Genomic DNA, 23,182 nt, shown 5'->3' with positions numbered 1-23,182 from the left:
AACCTATGTAGTGCTGCTGTTTAAAAACTTGTCTAAATTGCTGTTTGGCTTCTGAGGTAGGGAACCCCCTGGACCAACACTGACGATGACACAAGCCGACACCTGGGACTGTAAGTGCTACCTGGTTTTCACCAGAGCCCGCCGCAAAGCGAGTTAGACTAGCTGCGGCGTGGTACCGCCAGGTCGTTCCACAGGCGCGACTTGTCCACAGTGGCAGCCAAGGTCGAGATAAAGAATCAGCAGACAATCTTGTAGTGGGGGACAGGAAGCTGGTCAAGGCAGGCGGCAATGGTTCAAGGTCAGGGACAGAGCAGGAGGTCAGGGCTGGCAGCTAAGGAGCAGAGTCGAGAACGGGTCCAGGGTCAAAACAGGAGGTCAACAAACAGGTCTCAGAATATAGTTTCTCGATGGCATATAGCTCAAAGATCTGTCAGGGGATTTTGGGAGAAGCCGGCTTTTCAGCAATCCCGAGAAGTGGCCAGCGCCACTCAGTGGCGCGCTGGCCCTTTAAACAAGCGAGTACCAGCGCACGCTCTAGGAAATTGGGATGAGAGCAGGAGCGTGGAGAGGTAATTGAGCCGGGGCCAGGACGACGCCACGGAGAGGGGCACGGTGCGCATGCATCCGAGATGTGGATCGCAGTGGCTCCCGTGACAATTGCTTGTTATGGATCTCCAAAAAGAGGTTCCAACCATCTTTTCAAATTTTTTATGTTGACCATTTTCATAGCAGAATAAGAAAACATTTCTTACAACGCGTTTCGGAGATTACACAGCCTTGGTGATGATTTTTGATCATTTATATCATAATGGCTGTTTAATTGAACTAACCAACTCTTTGAATCTTTAGGTCAATGCTCTTCAAATCTGAATATGGAAAACTTTTCAAAGTTCAACGCGTTTCCAATATTTTAGAGGCTTGGTGATGATGTTTATTAACGGTCCCCTAAACTGCTTGTTAGAACTTTCTCTCGCCGGTTAACCATCTGTTTGGATCTCTTTGGTCAATCTTCTATGGATCTGAGTAAAAAAAGTTCCTCGAGGTTCAACGTATTTTGTAGATTTTCACCATCTTTTTGGATCTTGTTCACCAATGTTCTTCAGGACCTGAATATAGGAAGCTTCTCGAGGTGTAAAATTTTAAAGCCTTAGTAATAATGTTAAATACTGACCAGCCAAGCTGAACTTATTCTCCCAGGTCCGACCATGTTGGCCAATGTTCTTCAGATCTGAGTAAGACGATCTGGTGGAGATACAACGCATTTTCTAGATTTTGCAGCCTCCATTGATTAACTTTCCCGATTACTGGTTATGGACTTATTATCATTGGTCTAGCCATCTTTTTGGATCTTTTAGGCTACTCTTCTTTTATCTGGTGAAGCTTCTTGAGATGAAACGCGTTTCATAGACTTTGCAGTTTAGGTTTTGATGTTTGATGTCAACCATCTAAACTGTTCGTTACGGACTTATTCTTGGTGGTCCAACCATCCTTTTTGATCTTCTCACCACTCTCTTTTCCAGATCTCAGAAATGAAGCTCCTCAAGGTGCAGCACATTTTGTCGATTTCACCACCTCCGTGTGATTTGTGATTAGAAACCTCTAAACTGCTTGTTATTGATCTGTTCTTGATGGCTCCACCACCACGTTGGATATTTTAGGGCTCGCTTCTTCTCATCTGAGTAAGAGAAGTTTCTTGAGGTGTGTCGCGTTTTGTAGATTTTTGAAGCCTCGATAATGATGTTTAATAATAGACCTTGAAAAAAAAACTTCTGGTTGTGCGTCTCTCCTTTTTGATGATCAGTCCTTAAAGGGATTGCAAGACGTAAGCTTTTTTAGGTTACTCTTCTTTTGATTAGAAACAGGATGAAAACCGAAAATGTGATGGGTTTCGTAAATTCTGTAGCCTCCATAATGAGGTTTTAAGATTTTTTTCTTGGTTGTTATACAAAGGTCCAAGTACCTTCTCAGATATTTTAAGGCGTTCTTCTTCTTTTTATGATCGAGGGATGGAAGCTCCACAAATTCTGAGACGGTTTACAATTTCTAATGTTTAGATAATGTTTAAGGTCCATCAAGTTCAAGATATAACTCTACAGTGTTGATCCAGAAGAAGGTAAAAACTCCAATAAGGCTTATGGTTGGCTATGGTTTTTTGGGTGATTGGAGATCTTGGAGGCTTGTGATGGTTCTTGGTTTTTGACGGTTCCTATTCTCCAAGAAGTTAAGAAACCCCTTTGACTTGCCTCTGATTGTTCACGCTCTTCTAATGATGGGAGAATAGACCATCAGTGCATGGGGTTGGTCACATTTTATACCTTTTTCTAGTGGATTCTGAAAAACTCACGTAATAATCTTCAATAAAAGACCTTTGAGATACCTCTTATGGGTTTTTATTCACTCTGATGGCCAGATCTTAAAGAGATTGCCGGAAACCATCTTGAATTTTTTTTGAGTATGGAAGTAGAAGAGCCTCAAGGTGAGACACATTTCACTGGTGGGTTCTGAGAAGAGATTGATCCAAGCAGTGATTGATTTTCTTGATTGATGTAGAATATCTGGCCTCGAAACTGTGAGTTATGATATTATTCTATTTGCTGCCCAGTTCCTTATGGGACTGCTATCCGCCATCTTGGATTTTTCTGGCTATTCTGTTTCTTAAGAAGAAGCACATGTCCATGCTTTTATAGCTTCATTCATGGACAAAGATTGAGATTTGAATGACAAAAATAAAACAAAGTGAAGAAGGTGCCACATGTGGCAGGAGGATGTGCTCCATGCTCCATTGCCATGGCCTCCTACATCATCACACCAGCAGGGGGCTATGTGTCCTTCTATCACTACTAGGGGTGACTGAATGTCGTATGACATGGCTCCCTACATCATCACACCAGCAGGGGGCAGTGTGTCTTCCTATCACTACTAGGGGTGACTGTCCTATACTATGGCCCCCACATCATCACACCAGCAGGGGGCAGTGTATCCTCCTATCACTGCTAGGGGTTAACGACAGAGAAATACAATTGCCCCCCACATCATCACACCAGCAGGGGGAAGTGTGTCCTCCTATCACTAATAGGGGTGACTATCCTATGTCATGGCTCCCCACATCATCACACCAGCAGGGGGCAGTGTGTCCTCCTATCACTGCTAGGGGTGACTGACTGTCCTATACCATGTCCCCTCACATCATCACACCAACAGGAGGCAGTATGTCCTCCTATGAATACTAGGGGTGACGGATTGTCCTATACCATGGCCACCACATCATCGCACCAGCACTGGGCAGTGTGTCCTCCTATCACTACCAGGGGTGACGGACTGTCCTATACCATGGCCCCCACATCATCACACCAGCAGGGGGCAGTATTTCCTCCTATCAATACTAGGGGTGACTGACTGCCCTATACCATGTCCCCCCACATCATCTCACCACTTGGGAGCAGTGTCCAATCACTAATAAGGGTGACCAACTTTCCTATTGCATGGCTCTCAAGTCGTCCATCGTCCAATCCAAGAACCCCAACACATCATCCGATGACTTCCCAGAAACAATATTGTTTTCGACATTCCATAAAGAGACCGGGTGTAATGAATGGGACACTTGTGTCTGGATTGTGGACAACAAAACTGGCCTTGTGGTTGGGTCAAACAATCCCCTCTACTAGTTTGTCCGACCGTCTTGTGTCCACCTCTTGAAGGACCATCCATCGTAGAGGCCCATCAAGAAGTCAACCATCTCTGTCCCAGAGGTACAGTGCCCAAAAGTAGCAGTTTTGGGTGGGAAAGCAGTTTTACGTCCTTTGTGGACAAGATCAAGACTTGACCACATGTCTACTCTTGGGTCGGAACTGTCCATCACTGTTCTCCTCTCCCTTAAGGGCTCTTAGACCTCCTCGTTGGTTTTTCTTCTGGAACATATGGAAGTTCCTGAAGGTTCTGTGTGTTTTCTTCTTCTACTTGTGGATTCTGAGGAGAGATCCTCGCTGGCAGAGATGTATCGCCTGCACGGGAATGACGTTCCATAATGGACCTTCTAAACTGCCTGTTATGGTTACAGTTCCTTTGATGACCACTTCTTAATATTTCAATGACTTCTATCTCCGGGGTATTTGTCACTCACTGATGACATTTTTGGTTGAAGACAGTAACTTGCAACATATTAGATTTCTGCGAGTCATATTTTATCTCAGTAACTCAGAGAATGGAGAATTGAGTTTACTTTATAGCGTTCGCTCTTCCATTATGCGGAAATCTCTGACCGCCGCCATGGGAGCGCTTCACTGACAGCTGTGCCGGCATCGAGTGGAAGAGGGATTTTTTTTCTTTTCTCTTATACTCTGCAGCGTTATGTCATCTATACCCCAAGGGTGGTCCAAATGTTACTTATATTTCATAGGATCGCACAATGATTGAAAGGAGCATTAACATCTAGTTATTATAGTATAGTACTATAGTATAGAATCTGCTGCTACCTCCTATGTACAAGAATATAACTACTATAATACTGCCCCCTATGTACAGGAATATAACTACTATAATACTGCCCCCTATGTACAAGAATATAACTACTATAATACTGCCCCCTATGTACAAGAATATAACTACTATAATACTGCCTCCTATGTACAGGAATATAACTTCTATAATACTGCCCCCTATGTACAAGAATATAACTACTATAATACTGTACCCTATGTACAGGAATATATCTACTATAATACTGCCCCTATGTACAAGAATATAACTACTATAATACTGCCCCCTATGTACAGGAGTATAACTACTTTAATACTGCCCCCTATGTACAAGAATATAACTACTATAATACTGCCCCCTATGTACAAGAATATAACTACTATAATACTGCCCCCTATGTACAAGAATATAACTACTATAATACTGCCCCCTATGTACAAGAATATAACTACTATAATACTGCCCCCTGTGTACAAGAATATAACTACTATAATACTGCCCCCTATGTACAGGAATATAACTACTATAATACTGCCCCCTATGTACAAGAATATAACTACTATAATACTGCCCCCTGTGTACAAGAATATAACTACTATAATACTGCCCCCTATGTACAAGAATATATCTACTATAATACTGCCCCCTATGTACAGGAATATAACTACTATAATACTGCTCCCTATGTACAAGAATATAACTACTATAATACTGCCCCCTATGTACAAGAATATAACTACTATAATACTGCCCCCTATGTACAAGACTATAACTACTATAATACTGCCCCCTATGTACAAGAATATAACTACTATAATACTGCCCCCTATGTACAGGAATATAACTACTATAATACTGCCCCCTATGTACAGGAATATAACTACTATAATACTGCCCCCTATGTACAAGAATATAACTACTATAATACTGCCCCCTATGTACAGGAATATAACTACTATAATACTGCCCCATATGTACCGGAATATAACTACTATAATACTGCCCCCTATGTACAGGAATATAACTACTATAATACTGCCCCCTATGTACAGGAATATAACTACTATAATACTGCCCCCTATGTACCGGAATATAACTACTATAATACTGCCCCCTATGTACAGGAATATAACTATTATAATACTGCCCCCTATGTACAAGAATATAACTACTATAATACTGCCGCCTATGTACAGGAATATAACTACTATAATACTGCCCCCTATGTACAGGAATATAACTACTATAATACCGGCCCTATATACAAGAATATAACTACTATAATACTGTCCCTATGTACAAGAATATAACTACTATAATACTGTCCCCTATGTACAAGAATATAACTGCTATAATACTGCCCCTATGTACAAGAATATAACTACTATAATACTGCCCCCTATGTACAAGAATATAACTACTATAATACTGCCCCCTGTGTACAAGAATATAACTACTATAATACTGCCCCCTATGTACAGGAATATAACTACTATAATACTGCCCCCTATGTACAAGAATATAACTACTATAATACTGCCCCCTGTGTACAAGAATATAACTACTATAATACTGCCCCCTATGTACAAGAATATATCTACTATAATACTGCCCCCTATGTACAGGAATATAACTACTATAATACTGCTCCCTATGTACAAGAATATAACTACTATAATACTGCCCCCTATGTACAAGAATATAACTACTATAATACTGCCCCCTATGTACAAGACTATAACTACTATAATACTGCCCCCTATGTACAAGAATATAACTACTATAATACTGCCCCCTATGTACAGGAATATAACTACTATAATACTGCCCCCTATGTACAGGAATATAACTACTATAATACTGCCCCCTATGTACAAGAATATAACTACTATAATACTGCCCCCTATGTACAGGAATATAACTACTATAATACTGCCCCATATGTACCGGAATATAACTACTATAATACTGCCCCCTATGTACAGGAATATAACTACTATAATACTGCCCCCTATGTACAGGGATATAACTACTATAATACTGCTCCCTATGTACAAGAATATAACTACTATAATACTGCCCCCTATGTACAAGAATATAACTACTATAATACTGCCCCCTATGTACAAGACTATAACTACTATAATACTGCCCCCTATGTACAAGAATATAACTACTATAATACTGCCCCCTATGTACAGGAATATAACTACTATAATACTGCCCCCTATGTACAGGAATATAACTACTATAATACTGCTCCCTATGTACAAGAATATAACTACTATAATACTGCCCCCTATGTACAAGAATATAACTACTATAATACTGCCCCCTATGTACAAGACTATAACTACTATAATACTGCCCCCTATGTACAAGAATATAACTACTATAATACTGCCCCCTATGTACAGGAATATAACTACTATAATACTGCCCCCTATGTACAGGAATATAACTACTATAATACTGCCCCCTATGTACAAGAATATAACTACTATAATACTGCCCCCTATGTACAGGAATATAACTACTATAATACTGCCCCCTATGTACCGGAATATAACTACTGTAATACTGCCCCCTATGTACAGGAATATAACTATTATAATACTGCCCCCTATGTACAAGAATATAACTACTATAATACTGCCGCCTATGTACAGGAATATAACTACTATAATACTGCCCCCTATGTACAGGAATATAACTACTATAATACCGGCCCTATATACAAGAATATAACTACTATAATACTGTCCCTATGTACAAGAATATAACTACTATAATACTGTCCCCTATGTACAAGAATATAACTGCTATAATACTGCCCCTATGTACAGGAATAGAACTACTATAATACTGCCCCCTATGTACAAGAATATAACTACTATAATACTCCCCCCTATGTACAGGAATATAACTACTATAATACCGGCCCTATATACAAGAATATAACTACTATAATACTGTCCCTATGTACAAGAATATAACTACTATAATACTGTCCCCTATGTACAAGAATATAACTGCTATAATACTGCCCATATGTACAGGAATAGAACTACTATAATACTGCCCCCTATGTACAAGAATATAACTACTATAATACTGCCCCCTATGTACAGGAATTTAACTACTATAATACCGGCCCTATATACAAGAATATAACTACTATAATACTGTCCCTATGTACAAGAATATAACTACTATAATACTGTCCCCTATGTACAAGAATATAACTGCTATAATACTGCCCCTATGTACAGGAATAGAACTACTATAATACTGCCCCCTATGTACAAGAATATAACTACTATAATACTGCCCCCTATGTACAGGAATATAACTACTATAATACTGCCCTCTATGTACAAGAATATAACTACTATAATACTGCCCCCTATGTACAAGAATATAACTACTATAATACCGCCCCCTATGTACAGGAATATAACTACTATAATACTGCCCCCTATGTACAAGAATATAACTACTATAATACTGCCCCCTATGTACAGGAATATAACTACTATAATACTGCCCCCTATGTACCGGAATATAACTACTATAATACTGCCCCCTATGTACAGGAATATAACTATTATAATACTGCCCCCTATGTACAAGAATATAACTACTATAATACTGCCGCCTATGTACAGGAATATAACTACTATAATACTGCCCCCTATGTACAGGAATATAACTACTATAATACCGGCCCTATATACAAGAATATAACTACTATAATACTGTCCCTATGTACAAGAATATAACTACTATAATACTGTCCCCTATGTACAAGAATATAACTGCTATAATACTGCCCCTATGTACAGGAATAGAACTACTATAATACTGCCCCCTATGTACAAGAATATAACTACTATAATACTGCCCCCTATGTACAGGAATATAACTACTATAATACCGGCCCTATATACAAGAATATAACTACTATAATACTGTCCCTATGTACAAGAATATAACTACTATAATACTGTCCCCTATGTACAAGAATATAACTGCTATAATACTGCCCCTATGTACAGGAATAGAACTACTATAATACTGCCCCCTATGTACAAGAATATAACTACTATAATACTGCCCCCTATGTACAGGAATATAACTACTATAATACTGCCCTCTATGTACAAGAATATAACTACTATAATACTGCCCCCTATGTACAAGAATATAACTACTATAATACCGCCCCCTATGTACAAGAATTTAACTACTATAATACCTCCCCCTATGTACAAGAATATAACTACTATAATACCTCCCCCTATGTACAGGAATATAACTACTATAATACTGCCCCCCTATGTACAAGAATATAACTACTATAATACTGCCCCCTATGTACAAGAATATATCTACTATAATACTCCCCCTATGTACAGGAATATAACTACTATAATACTGCCTCCTATGTACAGGAAGATAACTACTATAATACTACCCCCTATGTACAGGAATATAACTACTATAATACTGCCCCCTATGTACAAGAATATAACTACTATAATAATGCCCCCTATGTACAGGATTATAACTACTATAATACTGCCCTCTATGTACAGGAATATAACTACTATAATACTGCCCCTATGTACAGGAATATAACTACTATAATACTGCCCGCTATGTACAAGAATATAACTACTATAATACTGCCCCCTATGTACAGGAATATAACACTATAATACTGCCCCCTATGTACAAGAATATAACTACTATAATACTGCCCCCTATGTACAAGAATATAACTACTATAATACTGCCCCCTATGTACAGGAATATAACTACTATAATACCGGCCCTATATACAAGAATATAACTACTATAATACTGTCCCTATGTACAAGAATATAACTACTATAATACTGTCCCCTATGTACAAGAATATAACTGCTATAATACTGCCCCTATGTACAGGAATAGAACTACTATAATACTGCCCCCTATGTACAAGAATATAACTACTATAATACTGCCCCCTATGTACAGGAATATAACTACTATAATACTGCCCTCTATGTACAAGAATATAACTACTATAATACTGCCCCCTATGTACAAGAATATAACTACTATAATACCGCCCCCTATGTACAAGAATTTAACTACTATAATACCTCCCCCTATGTACAAGAATATAACTACTATAATACCTCCCCCTATGTACAGGAATATAACTACTATAATACTGCCCCCCTATGTACAAGAATATAACTACTATAATACTGCCCCCTATGTACAAGAATATATCTACTATAATACTCCCCCTATGTACAGGAATATAACTACTATAATACTGCCTCCTATGTACAGGAAGATAACTACTATAATACTGCCCCCTATGTACAGGAATATAACTACTATAATACTGCCCCCTATGTACAAGAATATAACTACTATAATACTGCCCCCTATGTACAGGATATAACTACTATAATACTGCCCCCTATGTACAAGAATATAACTACTATAATACTGCCCCCTATGTACAGGAATATAACTACTATAATACTGCCCCCTATGTACAAGAATATAACTACTATAATACTGCCCCCTATGTACAGGAATATAACTACTATAATACTGCTCCTATGTACAGGATATAACTACTATAATACTGCCCCCTATGTACAAGAATATAACTACTATAATACTGCCCCCTATGTACAAGAATATAACTACTATAATACTGCCCCCTATGTACAGGATATAACTACTATAATACTGCCCCCTATGTACAAGAATATAACTACTATAATACTGCCCCCTATGTACAGGAATATAACTACTATAATACTGCCCCCTATGTACAAGAATATAACTACTATAATACTGCCCCCTATGTACAAGAATGTAACTACTATAATACTGCCCTCTATGTACAGGAATATAACTACTATAATACTGCCCCTATGTACAGGAATATAACTACTATAATACTGCCCGCTATGTACAAGAATATAACTACTATAATACTGCCCCCTATGTACAGGAATATAACACTATAATACTGCCCCCTATGTACAAGAATATAACTACTATAATACTGCCCCCTATGTACAAGAATATAACTACTATAATACTGCCCCCTATGTACAGTAATATAACTACTATAATACTGCACCCTATGTACACGTTCATAGCTCCCATCCAGGCATTTTATCTTATACAGTATAGTCCCTGTCTGGGCTCTTGTAGACTTCCCCTTTAAATTAATATACAGGCAGCCTCTTATTAAAAACCTGAGACACCAGGAAATGTAGATTTGCCCTGTAATTATTCGCTATTCAGTCTCACAATGAAACCTGGGATGTCTCGCACTTGTTGTTCCGGGCCCTTTCTTCTGACATTACATCCGCCATCTGGTGCTACACGGAGGCACAAATGTATCTCCATCTATATGGGATCACGTAATGAGAGAATTGAATGAGAGAGGGCACGTATCCAGATAATTGGCCCCCGGGGGACGTCTTTGGAGACAGATAAGTGGTTGATGCTGTAATTGTTGTGATATGACGGAACGTCGGAGGATTTGAGGCTTTTGTACTGTATCTTATGAGATCGGAGGAGTCTTCAGCATTCATTGAAGATGATAATTATTCGGGATAGGTGGGTGGGATGGACCATTTGTCCTCCTGCAGGTAGGTTACAAAGTAAGGTACCTACTGCTGCCATCTTCCCCCGTAGATAGGTCTTCAATGTTTTTCTCATGAAGCCTTGAAGATGTTGGTGGATGGGTCCTAAAGGCATGGGTCCTCCAGAGTATTGGTTTTTGGGGTGGATGAGTCCTTCAGGGAAGACACCGAAAGTAAACCAAACGAGGCCTTCAGGAACTTACCTGTAGGTCAAACATTGTGAAGAAACAAAAATTTGGAGAAACTTTTGAAGGTCCTCCCTTGAAACGTAACCTTTGCATGGAGCTAACTCTTACCTCCTGCCAGTAGGTAACAAAATAAGGTACCTACTGCTGCTGTCTACCCCCGTAGATTGGTCTTCAATGTTTGTCTCATGCCACTTCACCATGAAGCCTTGACGATGATTTGGGTGGATGGGTCCTAAAGGCAAAAACAACTATCGTCCTCCAGAGTATTGGTTTTTGGGGTGGATGAGTCCTTTAGGGAAGACACCGAAAGTGTCTTCCCTAAAGGACTCAACTGAGGCCTTCAGGAACTTACCTGTAGGTCAAACATTGTGAAGAAACAAATAATGGAGAAACTTTTGAAGGTCCTCCCTTGAAACGTAACCTTTGCATGGAGCAACCAACGGAGGCCTTCAGAAACTTACCTGTAGGTCAAACAAAAAATGGAGAAACTTTTGAAGGTCCTCCCTTGAAACGTAACCTATCTCTGCCATGTTAGCTTAGAAGGATGAGTCCTCCATAGAAGAACCAGGAAGATTTTGGAGTGAATGGATCCTTTAGATAGAACCAGTAATATGTTGGTTTGGATAGGTCCTGCAGCAGACAACGAGTAACATTTCATGGTGGATGGATCCTCCTTGGAGGACGCAGTTATAGGTCAGAGTAGATGGGTTCTCCAAGGAAGCATCAGTTCAATTTCAGGAACAAGTACCTTGAGAAATTCAGTAAGAAGCTCTCGGAAACTCATCAAATTTGTAGAGAACGCAAAACATGGTCAGACCTCCAAAGGTCCACAGTTGGACCTTAACCTTGCTGTTCTTTGAACCTTGGTCTACAATACTCAACAACAGTATGTTCTAGGGGGCATTGATCCTCCAGAGTTTATACTGTAACATTTCACAGTAGATTCTTCCTCCGGGGGAGAAGAAACATTCGGTATGAGAACCTCCGGAACTCAACTGTTGGTCAAGAGTTTGGAGGCACAAAGTAGTCAATCCTTCAGAGATCCACTGTTGAACCTTAACCTTGGCATGGTACTGAAGATGGAGATCCTAGGACTACAGAGATCTTATTATTTTACCCCCTATTTAGGTGTCGCTTATCTCACCTGGTTCCAAAGCCATGTTTTGGTAAGCATCCACGGTTCTGGTTGATGGTTCTGGTTTGTCTTCTTACCTTCTGTTTTTGTGGTCCAGCCATACTTCTTCTCCACATGTTGAGCTTCTGGATACACATACTACCGACATTTTCATACCATATGCAGGACAAATTTAACCACCCCCAGCCCACCTAGGAAATACAAAACGGTCCATTTTGGCAACCTCGAGAAGGAATCATGAAGGAAGTTGTGGACCAACAAAGTTGTCGTAGTTGGCCACGTTTAAACCATGTCTTCTTAGTGATGTCACAAAGTATAGCTACCACCAGTGCAGGGCTAGACACATGTGTGAACAGTCCCATATGTAATACAGGAGGTCCCCGACTTAAGGACTTAAAAGGGCTCCAGCCCCAGTACTCCCCATGCTGCCATCTCTACTTGTGTCAAGTAGGGCATTGCAGTTGGATGGGTCTCCAGTGCACGATTTACCTTGAGTACAGAGCTTGTCAGCGTTTGTTAAGTCCGTACTAATGGTGATCTGCCGCCCCCCTCAAGGGATTCACAATATGCCGCCTGAGGCAGGTTTTTCATCTCACTTTATGGCAGATGCTGCCCTGGTCTTGCCCGTTCCATTGTATAATACCATAAAAAAAAATCAGCACATATTAGCCAATCCTTCAAAGATCCACTGTGGTACCTTAGCCTTCGCATGAAGATAGAGATCCTAGAACTAGATCCTATAACAATGTCTGAGCCTGGCACTGGTATAGGTGCTGGTGTCTGAGCCTGGTACTGGTATAGGTGCTGATGTCTGAGCCTGGTACTGGTATAGGTGCTGATGTCTGAGCCTGGCACTGGTATAGGTGCTGATGTCTGAGCCTGGTACTGGTATAGGTGCTGATGTCTGAGCCTGGTACTGGTATAGGTGCTGATGTCTGAGCCTGGTACTGGTATAGGTGCTGATGTCTGAGCCTGGCACTGGTATAGGTGCTGATGTCTGAGCCTGGCACTGGTATAGGTGCTGATGTCTGAGCCTGGCACTGGTATAGGTGCTGATGTCTGAGCCTGGCACTGGTATAGGTGCTGATGTCTGAGCCTGGCACTGGTATAGGTGCTGATGTCTGAGCCTGGCACTGGTATGGGTGCTGATGTCTGAGCCTGGCACTGGTATGGGTGCTGATGTCTGAGCCTGGCACTGGTATGGGTGCTGATGTCTGAGCCTGGCACTAGTATAAGTGCTGATGTCTGAGCCTGGCACTGGTATAGGTGCTGATGTTTGAGCCTGGCACTGGTATAGGTGCTGATGTCTGAGCCTGGCACTGGTATAGGTGCTGATGTCTGAGCCTGGCACTGGTATAGGTGCTGATGTCTGAGCCTGGCACTGGTATAGGTGCTGATGTCTGAGCCTGGTACTGGTATAGGTGCTGATGCCTGAGCCTGGCACTGGTATAGGTGCTGTCACCATATGGCGGCATTATATCAGTAATGTCTGGAGCGGTTCTGTGTGAGTAATGCGTGAGCTCTTATTACAGGCAGCGGCTCTATTATTAGACGTGTGGCCATGTTTATAGGGACAGGGGGAGACGCCAAAGGGGGGGGGGTGGAGGGAATCAGCGGCTCAGGCTCTACTATACACAGAGGAAGAGGGCAGAGGTGAGGAAGACCCCCGTCAGGGCTGATCACACAACACGGGCCTGATATATACAACACATATATATATGTATATACAGTGACACATATACATCACACACACACACATATATATATATATATACCACACACACTTTATTGGCACTGTTTATAGGACGGCACTCTGTTGCTATTTATAGGTTGGCAATTGGTGGGTACAGCTTATAGGTTGGCAATATTTATTGCATGGCACTCTATTGTCGCAGGTTATAGGTTGGCACTGTGTTGGCACTGTCTATAGGTTGGCACTCTGTTGGCACAGTCTGTAGGTTGGCACTCTGTTGGCACAGTTTATAGGATGGAACTGTGTTGGCATTGTTTATAGGATGGAACTGTGTTGGCACTGTTTATAGGTTGGCACTGTGTTGGCACAGTTTATAGGTTGGCACTGTGTTGGCACTGTTTATAGGTTGGCACTGTGTTGGCACTGTTTATAGGTTGGCACTGTGTATAGGTTGGCACTGTGTTGGCACTGTTTATAGGATGGCACTGTGTTGGCACTGTTTATAGGTTGGCACTGTGTTGGCACTGTTTATAGGATGGCACTGTGGTGGCACTGTTTATAGGATGGCACTGTGTTGGCACAGTTTATAGGTTGGCACTGTGTTGGCACAGTTTATAGGTTGGCACTGTGGTGGCACTGTGTATAGGTTGGCACTGTGTTGGCACTGTTTATAGGTTGGCACTGTCTATAGGATGGCATTGTGTTGGCACTGTTTATAGGTTGGCACTGTGTTGGCACTGTGTATAGGTTGGCACTGTCTATAGGATGGCATTGTGTTGGCACTGTGTATAGGTTGGCACTGTGTTGGCACTGTGTATAGGTTGGCACTGTGTTGGCACAGTTTGTAGGTTGGCACTGTGTTGGCACAGTTTGTAGGTTGGCACTGTGTTGGCACTGTTTATAGGTTGGCACTGTGTTGGCACTGTGTATAGGTTGGCACAGTTTATAGGTTGGCACTGTGTTGGCACTGTTTATAGGTTGGCACTGTGTTGGCACAGTTTATAGGATGGCACTGTGTTGGCACTGTTTATAGGTTGGCACTGTGTTGGCACAGTTTATAGGATGGCACTGTGTTGGCACAGTTTATAGGATGGCACTGTGTTGGCACTGTTTATAGGATGGCACTGTGTTGGCACTGTTTATAGGTTGGCACTGTGTTGGCACTGTTTATAGGATGGCACTGTGTTGGCACTGTTTATAGGATGGCACTGTGTTGGCACTGTTTATAGGTTGGCACTGTGTTGGCACTGTTTATAGGATGGCACTGTGTTGGCACAGTTTATAGGATGGAACTGTGTTGACACTGTTTATAGGATGGCACTCTGCTCTGGGTGTTGGGGTAACCCTGCTGTGTCTCTTCTCTCCTCCCCTGGTGGCACCTCCTCTTCCCCTCAGCCCGGTGACACGTCCTCTGTACGGATCTCGTTGAGGTTTTGTTTCAGTGTTTTGTCACAGGCACTGGTAGTGCCAAGTCCTCACCCCTCCCCTCTTCCTCCGGGGTGCGGGGTCCCCCCATTAGGGAGTCACTTCTCAGCTCGCGGCTGCCGGGGACTAAATAGGCAAATAGTCTTCTCTTTCATCCCCTGCCACCGCTGCGCCAGCTCCCGTTTTATTAGGTCTGACAGGCGACGTGTGCGAGGGGGGTGTCATAAATAATCGGGGTGACCTCTCTTCTCAACTCCGGCTAATAAACCGCAGCAAATTGGGATCTTATCTGCCGCGCCGACTGATGAGCCGTGACAGGCGGCTAAGAAGCGTTTACACATCCGGACAAATTGGGGAGAACTCGGCTCCGTAGTGTCACCACAAATGGGATTCTCCCCGGAGAGGACAGATAATGGGGAGGAAGACCACCCACCCCCCAGTGTCACCCCCCGGGGAGACCGAGCGCCCACCGGTGCAAGTGATGCTGGGAGCCGACCTCTACATGCCCCGGTTACACAATCACAAAACGTCTATAGGGGGAGCCAGACGCCACAATACCCCGGATCACATCATCCAGAATTATAGGCGGAATATATCATCCGCCTTCCCAAATTATACTGTACAGCCGCTATAACCTAGGGATCTCCTGTATATAATGATATATGTACAGCCGGTATAACCTGGGGATCTCCTGTATATAATGATATATGTACAGCCGGTATAACCTGGGGATCTCCTGTATATAATGATATATGTACAGCCGGTATAACCTGGGGATCTCCTGTATATAATGATATATGTACAGCCGGTATAACCTGGGGATCTCCTGTATATAATGATATATGTACAGCCGGTATAACCTGGGGATCTCCTGTATATAATGATATATGTACAGCCGGTATAACCCGGGGATCTCCTGTATATAATGATATATGTACAGCCGGTATAACCTGGGGATCTCCTGTATATAATGATATATGTACAGCTGGTATAACCTGGGGATCTCCTGTATATAATGATATATGTACAGCCGGTATAACCTGGGGATCTCCTGTATATAATGATATATGTACAGCCGGTATAACCTGGGGATCTCCTGTATATAATGATATATGTACAGCCGGTATAACCTGGGGATCTCCTGTATATAATGATATATGTACAGCCGGTATAACCTGGGGATCTCCTGTATATAATGATATATGTACAGCCGCTATAACCTGGGGATCTCCTGTATATAATGATATATGTACAGCCGGTATAACCTGGAGATCTCCTGTATATAATGATATATGTACAGCCGGTATAACCTGGGAGTCTCCTGTATATAATGATATATGTACAGCCGCTATAACCTGGGGATCTCCTATATATAATGATATATGTACAGCCGGTATAACCTGGGGATCTCCTGTATATAATGATATATGTACAGCCGCTATAACCTGGAGATCTCCTGTATATAATGATATATGTACAGCCGGTATAACCTGGGGATCTCCTGTATATAATGATATATGTACAGCCGGTATAACCTGCGGATCTCCTGTATATAATGATATATGTACAGCCGGTATAACCTGGGGATCTCCTGTATATAATGATATATGTACAGCTGGTATAACCTGGGGATCTCCTGTATATAATGATATATGTACAGCCGGTATAACCTGGGGATCTCCTGTATATAATGATATATGTACAGCCGGTATAACCTGGGGATCTCCTATATATAATGATATATGTACAGCCGCTATAACCTGGAGATCTCCTGTATATAATGATATATGTACAGCCGGTATAACCTGGGGATCTCCTGTATATAATGATATATGTACAGCCGGTATAACCTGCGGATCTCCTGTATATAATGATATATGTACAGCCGGTATAACCTGGGGATCTCCTGTATATAATGATATATGTACAGCCGCTATAACCTGGAGATCTCCTGTATATAATGATATATGTACAGCCGGTATAACCTGGGGATCTCCTGTATATAATGATATATGTACAGCTGGTATAACCTGGGGATCTCCTGTATATAATGATATATGTACATCCGGTATAACCTGGGGATCTCCTGTATATAATGATATATGTACAGCCGGTATAACCTGGGGATCTCCTGTATATAATGATATATGTACAGCCGCTATAACCTGGGGATCTCCTGTATATAATGATATATGTACAGCCGGTATAACCTGGGGATCTCCTGTATATAATGATATATGTACAGCCGGTATAACCTGGAGATCTCCTGTATATAATGATATATGTACAGCCGCTATAACCTGGGGATCTCCTGTATATAGTGATATATGTACAGCTGGTATAACCTGGGGATCTCCTGTATATAATGATATATGTACAGCCGCTATAACCTGGGGATCTCCTGTATATAATGATATATGTACAGCTGGTATAACCTGGGGATCTCCTGTATATAATGATATATGTACAGCCGGTATAACCTGGGGATCTCCTGTATATAATGATATATGTACAGCCGGTATAACCTGGGGATCTCCTGTATATAATGATATATGTACAGCCGGTATAACCTGGGGATCTCCTGTATATAATGATATATGTACAGCCGCTATAACCTGGGGATCTCCTGTATATAATGATATATGTACAGCCGGTATAACCTGGGGATCTCCTGTATATAATGATATATGTACAGCCGGTATAACCTGGGGATCTCCTGTATATAATGATATATGTACAGCCGGTATAACCTGGGGATCTCCTGTATATAATGATATATGTACAGCCGGTATAACCTGGGGATCTCCTGTATATAATGATATATGTACAGCCGGTATAACCTGGGGATCTCCTGTATATAATGATATATGTACAGCTGGTATAACCTGGGGATCTCCTGTATATAATGATATATGTACATCCGGTATAACCTGGGGATCTCCTGTATATAATGATATATGTACAGCCGGTATAACCTGGGGATCTCCTGTATATAATGATATATGTACAGCCGGTATAACCTGGAGATCTCCTGTATATAATGATATATGTACAGCCGCTATAACCTGGGGATCTCCTGTATATAATGATATATGTACAGCCGCTATAACCTGGGGATCTCCTGTATATAGTGATATATGTACAGCTGGTATAACCTGGGGATCTCCTGTATATAATGATATATGTACAGCCGCTATAACCTGGGGATCTCCTGTATATAATGATATATGTACAGCTGGTATAACCTGGGGATCTCCTGTATATAATGATATATGTACAGCCGGTATAACCTGGGGATCTCCTGTATATAATGATATATGTACAGCTGGTATAACCTGGGGATCTCCTGTATATAATGATATATGTACAGCCGGTATAACCTGGGGATCTCCTGTATATAATGATATATGTACAGCCGCTATAACCTGGGGATCTCCTGTATATAATGATATATGTACAGCCGGTATAACCTGGGGATCTCCTGTATATAATGATATATGTACAGCCGGTATAACCTGGGGATCTCCTGTATATAATGATATATGTACAGCCGGTATAACCTGGGGATCTCCTGTATATAATGATATATGTACAGCCGGTATAACCTGGGGATCTCCTGTATATAATGATATATGTACAGCCGGTATAACCTGGGGATCTCCTGTATATAATGATATATGTACAGCCGGTATAACCTGGGGATCTCCTGTATATAATGATATATGTACAGCTGGTATAACCTGGGGATCTCCTGTATATAATGATATATGTACATCCGGTATAACCTGGGGATCTCCTGTATATAATGATATATGTACAGCCGGTATAACCTGGGGATCTCCTGTATATAATGATATATGTACAGCCGGTATAACCTGGAGATCTCCTGTATATAATGATATATGTACAGCCGCTATAACCTGGGGATCTCCTGTATATAATGATATATGTACAGCCGCTATAACCTGGGGATCTCCTGTATATAGTGATATATGTACAGCTGGTATAACCTGGGGATCTCCTGTATATAATGATATATGTACAGCCGCTATAACCTGGGGATCTCCTGTATATAATGATATATGTACAGCTGGTATAACCTGGGGATCTCCTGTATATAATGATATATGTACAGCCGGTATAACCTGGGGATCTCCTGTATATAATGATATATGTACAGCTGGTATAACCTGGGGATCTCCTGTATATAATGATATATGTACAGCCGGTATAACCTGGGGATCTCCTGTATATAATGATATATGTACAGCCGCTATAACCTGGGGATCTCCTGTATATAATGATATATGTACAGCTGGTATAACCTGGGGATCTCCTGTATATAATGATATATGTACAGCCGCTATAACCTGGGGATCTCCTGTATATAATGATATATGTACAGCCGCTATAACCTGGGGATCTCCTGTATATAATGATATATGTACAGCCGGTATAACCTGGGGATCTCCTGTATATAATGATATATGTACAGCCGGTATAACCTGGGGATCTCCTGTATATAATGATATATGTACAGCCGGTATAACCTGGGGATCTCCTGTATATAATGATATATGTACAGCCGGTATAACCTGGGGATCTCCTGTATATAATGATATATGTACAGCTGGTATTACCTGGGGATCTCCTGTATATAATGATATATGTACAGCCGGTATAACCTGGGGATCTCCTGTATATAATGATATATGTACAGCCGGTATAACCTGGGGATCTCCTGTATATAATGATATATGTACAGCCGGTATAACCTGGGGATCTCCTGTATATAATGATATATGTACAGCCGGTATAACCTGGGGATCTCCTGTATATAATGATATATGTACAGCCGGTATAACCTGGGGATCTCCTGTATATAATGATATATGTACAGCCGGTATAACCTGGGGATCTCCTGTATATAATGATATATGTACAGCCGGTATAACCTGGGGATCTCCTGTATATAATGATATATGTACAGCCGGTATAACCTGGGGATCTCCTGTATATAATGATATATGTACAGCCGGTATAACCTGGGGATCTCCTGTATATAATGATATATGTACAGCCGGTATAACCTGGGGATCTCCTGTATATAATGATATATGTACAGCCGGTATAACCTGGGGATCTCCTGTATATAATGATATATGTACAGCTGGTATAACCTGGGGATCTCCTGTATATAATGATATATGTACAGCCGGTATAACCTGGGGATCTCCTGTATATAATGATATATGTACAGCCGGTATAACCTGGGGATCTCCTGTATATAATGATATATGTACAGCCGGTATAACCTGGAGATCTCCTGTATATAATGATATATGTACAGCCGGTATAACCTGGGGATCTCCTGTATATAATGATATATGTACAGCCGGTATAACCTGGGGATCTCCTGTATATAATTATATATGTACAGCCGGTATAACCTGGGGATCTCCTGTATATAATGATATATGTACAGCCGGTATAACCTGGGGATCTCCTGTATATAATGATATATGTACAGCCGCTATAACCTGGGGATCTCCTGTATATAATGATATATGTACAGCCGCTATAACCTGGGGATCTCCTGTATATAATGATATATGTACAGCCGCTATAACCTGGGGATCTCCTGTATATAATGATATATGTACAGCCGGTATAACCTGGAGATCTCCTGTATATAATGATATATGTACAGCCGGTATAACCTGGGGATCTACTGTATATAATGATATATGTACAGCCGGTATAACCTGGGGATCTCCTGTATATAATGATATATGTACAGCTGGTATAACCTGGGGATCTCCTGTATATAATGATATATGTACAGCCGGTATAACCTGGGGATCTCCTGTATATAATGATATATGTACAGCCGGTATAACCTGGAGATCTCCTGTATATAATGATATATGTACAGCCGGTATAACCTGGGGATCTCCTGTATATAATGATATATGTACAGCCGGTATAACCTGGGGATCTCCTGTATATAATGATATATGTACAGCCGGTATAACCTGGGGATCTCCTGTATATAATGATATATGTACAGCTGGTATAACCTGGGGATCTCCTGTATATAATGATATATGTACAGCCGGTATAACCTGGGGATCTCCTGTATATAATGATATATGTACAGCTGGTATAACCTGGGGATCTCCTGTATATAATGATATATGTACAGCCGGTATAACCTGGGGATCTACTGTATATAATGATATATGTACAGCCGGTATAACCTGGGGATCTCCTGTATATAATGATATATGTACAGCCGGTATAACCTGGGGATCTACTGTATATAATGATATATGTACAGCCGGTATAACCTGGGGATCTCCTGTATATAATGATATATGTACAGCCGGTATAACCTGGGGATCTCCTGTATATAATGATATATGTACAGCCGGTATAACCTGGGGATCTCCTGTATATAATGATATATGTACAGCCGGTATAACCTGGGGATCTCCTGTATATAATGATATATGTACAGCCGGTATAACCTGGGGATCTCCTGTATATAATGATATATGTACAGCCGGTATAACCTGGGGATCTCCTGTATATAGTGATATATGTACAGCCGGTATAATCTGGGGATCCCCTGTATATAATGATATATGTACAGCCGGTATAACCTGGGGATCTCCTGTATATAATGATATATGTACAGCCGGTATAACCTGGGGATCTCCTGTATATAATGATATATGTACAGCCGGTATAACCTGGGGATCTCCTGTATATAATGATATATGTACAGCTGGTATAACCTGGGGATCTCCTGTATATAATGATATATGTACAGCCGGTATAACCTGGGGATCTCCTGTATATAATGATATATGTACAGCCGGTATAACCTGGGGATCTCCTGTATATAATGATATATGTACAGCTGGTATAACCTGGGGATCTCCTGTATATAATGATATATGTACAGCTGGTATAACCTGGAGATCTCCTGTATATAATGATATATGTACAGCCGGTATAACCTGGGGATCTCCTGTATATAATGATATATGTACAGCCGGTATAACCTGGGGATCCCCTGTATATAATTATATATGTACAGCCGGTATAACCTGGGGATCTCCTGTATATAATGATATGTGTACAGCCGGTATAACCTGGGGATCTCCTGTATATAATGATATATGTACAGCCGGTATATCCTGGGGATCTCCTGTATATAATGATATATGTAAAGCCGGTATAACCTGGGGATCTCCTGTATATAATGATATATGTACAGCCGGTATAACCTGGGGATCTCCTGTATATAATGATATATGTACAGCTGGTATAACCCGGGGATCTCCTGTATATAATGATATATGTACAGCTGGTATAACCTGGGGACCTCCTGTATATAATGATATATGTACAGCTGGTATAACCTGGGGATCTCCTGTATATAATGATATATGTACAGCTGGTATAACCTGGGGATCTCCTGTATATAGTGATATATGTACAGCCGGTATAACCTGGGGATCTCCTGTATATAATGATATATGTACAGCCGGTATAACCTGGGGATCTCCTGTATATAATGATATAT

The 23,182-nt window shown here is 41.0% G+C and overlaps 1 protein-coding gene across 1 annotated transcript in view; it reads left to right on the top strand.

The window, feature by feature from the left end:
* LARGE1 (LARGE xylosyl- and glucuronyltransferase 1) overlaps positions 1 to 23,182 on the top strand; it is a 367,872-nt gene that overhangs the window by 70,552 nt on the left and 274,138 nt on the right. The window lies entirely within an intron of this gene.

This window comes from Engystomops pustulosus, chromosome 4, assembly GCF_040894005.1.
Source record: "Engystomops pustulosus chromosome 4, aEngPut4.maternal, whole genome shotgun sequence".
Taxonomy (NCBI): domain Eukaryota; kingdom Metazoa; phylum Chordata; class Amphibia; order Anura; family Leptodactylidae; genus Engystomops; species Engystomops pustulosus.
The sequence above is the reverse complement of the archived record's forward strand: the minus strand, read 5'-3'. Positions and strand labels throughout refer to the sequence as shown.